This window comes from Oncorhynchus kisutch, linkage group LG13 (genome assembly GCF_002021735.2).
Source record: "Oncorhynchus kisutch isolate 150728-3 linkage group LG13, Okis_V2, whole genome shotgun sequence".
Taxonomy (NCBI): domain Eukaryota; kingdom Metazoa; phylum Chordata; class Actinopteri; order Salmoniformes; family Salmonidae; genus Oncorhynchus; species Oncorhynchus kisutch.
The window spans coordinates 61,233,317-61,240,705 of NC_034186.2; the positions used below are offsets into that span (position 1 = coordinate 61,233,317).

The following is a 7,389-nucleotide window of genomic DNA, read 5'->3' on the forward strand; positions in this document are numbered from 1 at the left end:
GTAGATTTATTGAGATTCAGCTTCCCTTTGAGCCAATGACAGCACTGGTATAGGCCCATCGCTGTCCGGTAACTAAACGCCTGAGGCTCAATACCAGGTTATACAGTATATTCTTATACACTGAGTGTACAAAACATTAGGAACACCTTCCTAATATTGAGTTGCATCCCCTTTTGCAGTCAGAACAGCCTCAATTCATCTGGCATGGACTCTACAAAGTGTTGAAAGCATTCCACAGGGATGTTGTCCCATGTTGACTCCAATGCCTCCCACAGTTTTGTCAAGTTGGCTGGATGTCCTTTGTGTGGTGGACCATTCTTGATACACAAGGGAAACTGTTGAGCGTGAAAAACCCAGCAGTGTTGCAGTTCTTGACACACTCAAACCGGTGCACCTGGCACCTACTACCATACCCCGTTCAAAGGCGCTTAAATATTTTGTCTTGCCCATTCACCCTCTGAATGGCACACGTACACAATCCATGTCTCAAGGTTTAAAAATCCTTCTTTGACCTGTCTCCTTCCCTTCCTCCTACACTGATTGAAGTGGATTTAATAGTTGAGATCAATAGGGGACCATAGCTTTCACCTGGATTCACCTGGTCAGTATATGTCATGTAAAGAGCAAGGGTTCCTGTTTTATACATTCAGCGTGCGTCACCGTTGTGTGCTTTAAACCGCAATGCACAAAATAACCACCAGAGAGCTCTGTGGGGCTTTGTATGCCAGGCCCATCAGTGAGTTTTAGATTAGTGAACAACTTCAACGTGGATTTGTTTTTTTTCAAGCAGTCTGACCCATCATTCTTAAATGTGGAAGACTAACTGCTTGACATCTGGCTCAGAGCAAATCATGCTCATCGAACACTGAGGTCAAATAACCCACTCTCTGTGACCCAAAACAGTATTGGTCTGCTTATATTATGAATCAAGTAATTCAATCACATCTTACCAGTGAGGTATGTCTCTTGTAGCCTATTACTCACAGACCATTGAGAAACTGACTTGCATGGTCATCATTGTTTATTTATGAAAAATAATTAGGGTATTAGGCAATACTTTGGTAGCCTGGACTATCGGGGGACTCGGGGAATGGGATATGAGTCAAAACCAAGATGCAAAGGTGCAAAGGTTCTCTACATGTTTCTTGCAGCGAAGTAAAAAATATATATATATCAAAGGCCAGAATTAAGTGTTTTTGATGTGTTATCTCTCTATTTATAGAGATAAACTGCACATTTTACAATGATCTAACAATAAGGTTGTGGAAGAACCAGTTATTCGTATGTCTCAAACAGAAGCTTATCAATTTGCTATGTCATGAAACACACAGACAGAACCACACCTTGCTTTCTCTCGTGCACTTACACCTGTAAGGATGGATTACTATGGCAACAGGTTGCCACTGGCAACGAGATAGCCTACTACATCACTTTGGTGGGAGTGCGTGAGGGGGACGACTAAAGCTCTGGGTGGATGAGCAGGCAGAAATATTAACAGCTTGAAAGAAAGAGATTGAAAATGGAGAGCAGGGTATGTTTAGATAAAATGCTTGTTATTGTTTTTCTCGCAAAATACTGAAAAATATGAGGCTATTCATAAATGTATTGACTTTGGTGCGCGCGCTGACGGAATTTCCCGCGCTCTTCTGATACAACAGGTAAGCGTCACGCCATCTTCTCGCTAGTCTAAAGTAGGCCTAATACATTCATTATTTTGAATAATGTTTTGGTAATTTATTTTAGCGTTTCAATGCCATGCTGCTCATTGAGTGACAGAGAAAAACTTGCCTATTTTTGTGTATTGTCATTTTGGCACCTGCGCACAGGCGAGAGAATACCTTGAATTTTCCTTTTAATTTCCCAATGTTGCCCTGATACAATAACACTCTATCAGAAAATAATTAAACATTTATTTAAGGGTGTGTCCTGTTTTCTAAAAATAGCTTGTTTTCTATTTTCAAAATGGTGTGTCTTGTCAATGCGCAACACGTGCCATTCTGTCACATTATTTCAAGTCAGTCGATCCCAGGCAATTATGTGTTTGTTATGAGATATAACCTAGAATATGCATTCTCGACACTGTAGAATCAATAATAAACGTATGGAACCCATCATACAATAGTATTATTCTCTCCAGTTTGACTAATAAAAAAATATATTTAATTAATGCTGTTTACAGCCCACCCTACAAAATGACACTAGAAGTCAGCTGTAGAATTGAATAGTAAGTCATAAATCAAACCAAAACTCATTCTCTTGCCACTTTGATAGTAAACTCTGTTCATGTCTACACAGGCATGAACAATCATATTCTTTAATGTGTCAACTGCCTCCCCGATTTTTTTTTTGTAACTGAGGCTTCAGTAATGCAACGACAATGCAAAATGGTCAAGTAAATGTGAGGAGACTTGATTTTATATTGCCTAAACATGCGGTTGCTAGACTTAATTGCTCAACAATAGTACCTTGAAGGGACAGAATTAAAGAACTGAAGAAGGTAGCCTATATCAAAAACACTGCTTAAACATGTTCTCTCTTTTTTGTAGTCTAAATTATTAATTTCATCATAGTAAGACATGGATATTAGCTTAAATTCATCAACAATTATATTGTATTAACTAATATCGATTTACATCAGACTGAATTTTTGTTTACCGTAAACCAGACATTCGTTTTGGTTCCTTTTCCTTCGGCTGTGCTTACTGCCACATCATCTGTCACTTTCCTCTAGCAACACAATAAGTCAGCAGGGTGAAATATCATTCTTGAGTCCTAAGTGTGATGGATTACAGGATGTTCATCCTCTGCCCGTCACAGAGAAGCAGGGTTGAAGGCTTCTCTCCCGAGAGTCACTGGCAGAGATATGTCTAGAACAACGGGCTCTTTCGTCTTCATCCTCACCATAAGCCATCACATAACACTACCGGCTTTGCCTGTCATCCCCTCCCAGGTGACGTTCTCAATCTCTGTGACAACGCTTAATGCTTACAGAACCATGAGGCCTAAATCCTGCCCAAAAGAGCCTCTTAAAGCTCACAATCGAGAGAGCAAAACATTCTAACACAATGTTGCTGCTTGGAGCCTGAACTATTCAAAGCATGTAAATCTTGGTCGGGTGAAATTAAGAGGTGAAAAATAGACCAAGTATTGGCATATGGGCTTCTAACAGCTTACTACACAACATACACATATGTATACATACTGTAGCAAGGAAAGTAATACTATCTCCCTGGCATATTAAATAATTTATGCAGCATCATACAATACATTTTTGGACTCACCTTGTGATGTGCTCACTTGAACAATTTTGTCATCAGTCTGTCATCCTCTGGATTTATTGTGCTTTCAAGACAACTGGAAACTCTGGGGGACAAAATGGTTGAATCTTGTTGATGTCTGTGATCTTAAGGTTGTTAAGGTTGTAGCTCTAGATAGAGGCTCAAATTCCGGATTTACAATTCCGAGTTGGATGAAAGTTAAAAATGTATTTTACCCGAGTTCCCAATTGTCTTGAACTCACTAAAGTCAGATTTTGCAGTTCTGAGTTAAAAGTTGTTTTGAGCGCGGCACAAATCTTGCTTCATTAACAGCATGGCCAATGTTAAATGTTTATCATTTTAAACTAGGAAAAGACACCCTTAATCTTAGACTTGGGACCACACAGCCACAACCACTCCAATGAATTGCAGGCTAATGATTGCTTTCCAGTACTTCCAGTTAGCCGCTGATTCTTTCAAAACCACTCATTGTTGAATTTGCGATTTCCAACTTGTTCTGTAATGTTTATGTCCAATGGGCGATGGGCGAAGAATGCATCAGTGCTCAATCTATAATTTCTCTTCATTATTTCTCTTCATATGACAAGGGTTTAAAGGGATTTGCCTGTAGATTGTCGACTTGATTCATGATGATGACTGCTTGCTAATATTTTGAAAGTATGATGTTGACATGATCAGTTTATTCAAAGCTACTGTATAATGGGACTTGATGTCATTTTATCTGTGGCCAATGACCTTGAGCCTTCTTGGATGGGCACTTCTAATGTAACTCTATGGCAGCACCCAAGGGGATAGAATTTTCGATGTCTACCCTTAGACTTGGTGGTGACGTAGTGTCCCCATGAGTAACAGAACACTGAGCCAATCACGGCACAATGCTCCATATTTTCTGGCTTGCCCCACCACCACAGAAAGCACTAAGCTAAGCTGAGCTGAAACACCTGCATTTTGGAGCTGCCTTACTCAAGAAAACAAAAAAGAGACCATGTTTGTATGCGGCTTAATTAATTCAATGATATTTTTTTTGTTGCATTGTTTGCAAACTGATATGTGACACGTATTAATGCCAAAATAACATGCAAAACAGGCAAGCCCCACCTGCCCTGAATGACAGGTCGCCACTGATTATATACATTGCATTTACTCATATTTGATTGGTTTGGCTTTCACTACAGGAGCCACCAGTGCTCCAGTATCTTACCACATCTGAAAGTGATTATCTGAGGAAGGCAGGAGGAGCAGTGACGAAATGGATGAGGGGTCCAGGATGGCTGAGGGGAAGGCTGCCTTTGTCTTCGTCCTCCTCCTCTTCATCGCCCTGGCCTTGCTCATCGTGCGCTGCTTCCGCATCCTACTGGACCCATACCGCAGCATGCCCTCCTCCAACTGGACAGACCACACGGAGAAGGACACGTTTGACTACCGCATTGTCTAAGGAGGACCTAAGGAGCTCCCTCGACACTGTATTGCAGTGTCCTTCTCCGTGTGGAGAAGGAGCTCCCTTGACACTGAAGCACTGTCAAATATTGCAATGCTCGAGAAGCAACTTTGTTTATCCATTTTGCCCAAGGACCACATGCCGTATGACTGCTGGTGCCAAACCACCAGTGACACCTTTGGATTAGAGGCAGCCTTCGAGCATGCATCACCTAAGACCTTTCTTTGTCTGCTCTATTGTAACATGTTGTATCAATTGCTTCACCATTTACTGCAGTCATAAGCAGTAATTGCCAGCCCTTATTACCCTAATGACAATACATGCGATTGATTCCATACGAAACCAGGACAAAAAAAGGCCATCATTTTGCAGATTTAAAAAAAGATTTCATCCATAGAATGGTCCTTTGTAAGAAAGATTGTTGACATATATTTGACATTTGTATCTAAAAGCATAATTGAGAAATAATTGATCTAAGTTGTCATATTTATGACATTTTGGCCTTTCCCAGGAGTCCTTAAATTTGCATGATGTGCAATGATGCAAGTAAAAGGAGGGCTGTGATTGGTTACATTGCCTGCTGTGCCAATTTCTCAATATGAAACGGTCAATAAAATAAAAATAGAGTATATTATGTTCAACAATATATTGATGTTTGTATTTTTAAATATTCATAAATTAATGTACAAAAATGTTATTGAAATCATAATAATACTCATATTACAGAGCAAGCGTTAAAGTTTAATATGACACCAATTTTAGCTTTTTAGCATCTACAGATGAAAGATTATGGAGTCTTACAGGAGGCCCTGGGTAAGGCAAAAATGCCATAATATGGCAACTTTGATTCAGTAATTCTCAGTTATGCTTTCCTCCAAAGGACCATTCTGTGGATTAAATGTTGCGAAAATCCCTAAATCATGGTATTTTATTTGTTCTGATTTCGTATGGAATCACTTATAAGGAACATCTTCTACCAAATGGCCAACACTTCTACCAAATGCCTAACACTATAGGCATCATCTAAGGTACCTGCTATCAAATCTAACTCCCGAAGACACACTCCAGGCACTCAACTCGTTGCCACTACTATTGCATTATTTCACTACCCCATCCCCTTAACCTTTTACTGCGGTGGGCTAAACTAGGGTCACACAGAGTTTCTTAGTAGTCTTAAACAAATATACTCAGAAAAAATGTATACACCTTACACACATGGTTATGGGTTAAAAAAATAAGACAATTTTACCAAATCAGATATAGAGTTGAAATGTATTCAATTTTGAGTTTGCATCCCAATATTACATTTTATATACATCACAGAATACTGAAATATAACACAACCGTTTGACATAGCAACACTGGATGTTTATTAATTATGAAACTATGATAAATATTAATAACATTCCACCCATGAGACCACTTTTTGTCATTTGACTGCAGGAAAGGGCTACAGGTGCTCTATGCAACAGTTCCTCCTGCAAATAGGCCTACATTTCAATTGTGTACTTGTAGTAGTAAAGGAATAAAACTCCATGTAAGAACAAGGAAAACATTTGAATGCCGCTTGAAGCTATAAAGTTGCTTGTTTGCGGCAAGGTCCTCAGTGTATAAACAGTGTATCCTGTGGAATTTTTTACTTCAATTGTCCACTTTGGCCAACCAGCGCCTTGTGCACTCACAAAGACCCTGACCCTCATTGAGCTGGTTGATACTTTTTGAAATTGGAAGACAGATATTTCCTTTAACATCAGCCAGCCTATAACATAACATTGATATCCATATCTTTGTCACCCAAGTTCTTTGTTTTCTTGCCATTGTGGAAAGAGAGGTAGACAATGTTTCAAAGTATCCTTTAAAGAGACTTCATTATTTTTTAGGGAGGCTTCAATGGGCCTTAGATGTTTGATGTCAGCAGTGGGATAAGTGTTAACTATTCAATGTCTGCAAACAAAAAAATGACAAATCACTTTTAATGTAAAGGATCCAGAGTCATAAATCTGAATGACCAAATGAGGTTTATTGAAATGTTTACTGTGCCGTAACTTGTGCCTAATTATGAACATCTGGATGAGCATTTTAGGGAAATGAGTCGAAAGATTCATTCCAGTAGTTCTGTCGTAGATAGCATCTTGCTATAGTTCTATGTAATATCCTTTTCATATCTGAAATAAAATAAAGCATATCACTGCCTACAGATGGCATGTTAGCAGTGTGCTACATCTGAACAGATTATCACACCTTGAACGATCCCTTTATGGACAATGTCTGTGGCTCTTTATTTGGGCAACTCCTTAACTGTACGCCTTATAGAGTAGCATGTTTACAGATAGTCAATAGATGACAGAAAAATATGTTATGCACTTCAAGCAGATGTCATACACCTACCAAATGAGTGTGCTTTCACACTTTGACATGTGATGTTCTTGTGATATACTGTGGCCTTTTCCTATCACAATGTATCAGTTTAGTGGTACCTTTCTGTGCACAAGTGTCTCTGCATGTTTTTGCAAAGATTCCCCTCCAAGCATGTTGAGTGCTTTACGCATGTTGATGCTGCTGTTATTTAGTTGGTACAGTACAGTATTCACTGTCAACGTTAGAGCCTTCTTTTGAACATGTATTATGCTTGCCTTGAGCCTCTTTCCTTTCATAATAAAAGTAATTACGATG

The 7,389-nt window shown here is 39.2% G+C and overlaps 1 long non-coding RNA gene across 1 annotated transcript; it reads left to right on the top strand.

The window, feature by feature from the left end:
• The first annotated feature begins 1,426 nt into the window (after positions 1–1,426).
• LOC116353110 (uncharacterized) lies at positions 1,427–7,389 on the top strand. Its single transcript, XR_004202485.1, has 2 exons — positions 1,427–1,658; positions 4,454–7,389. It is a non-coding gene; the product is annotated as an uncharacterized LOC116353110 (long non-coding RNA).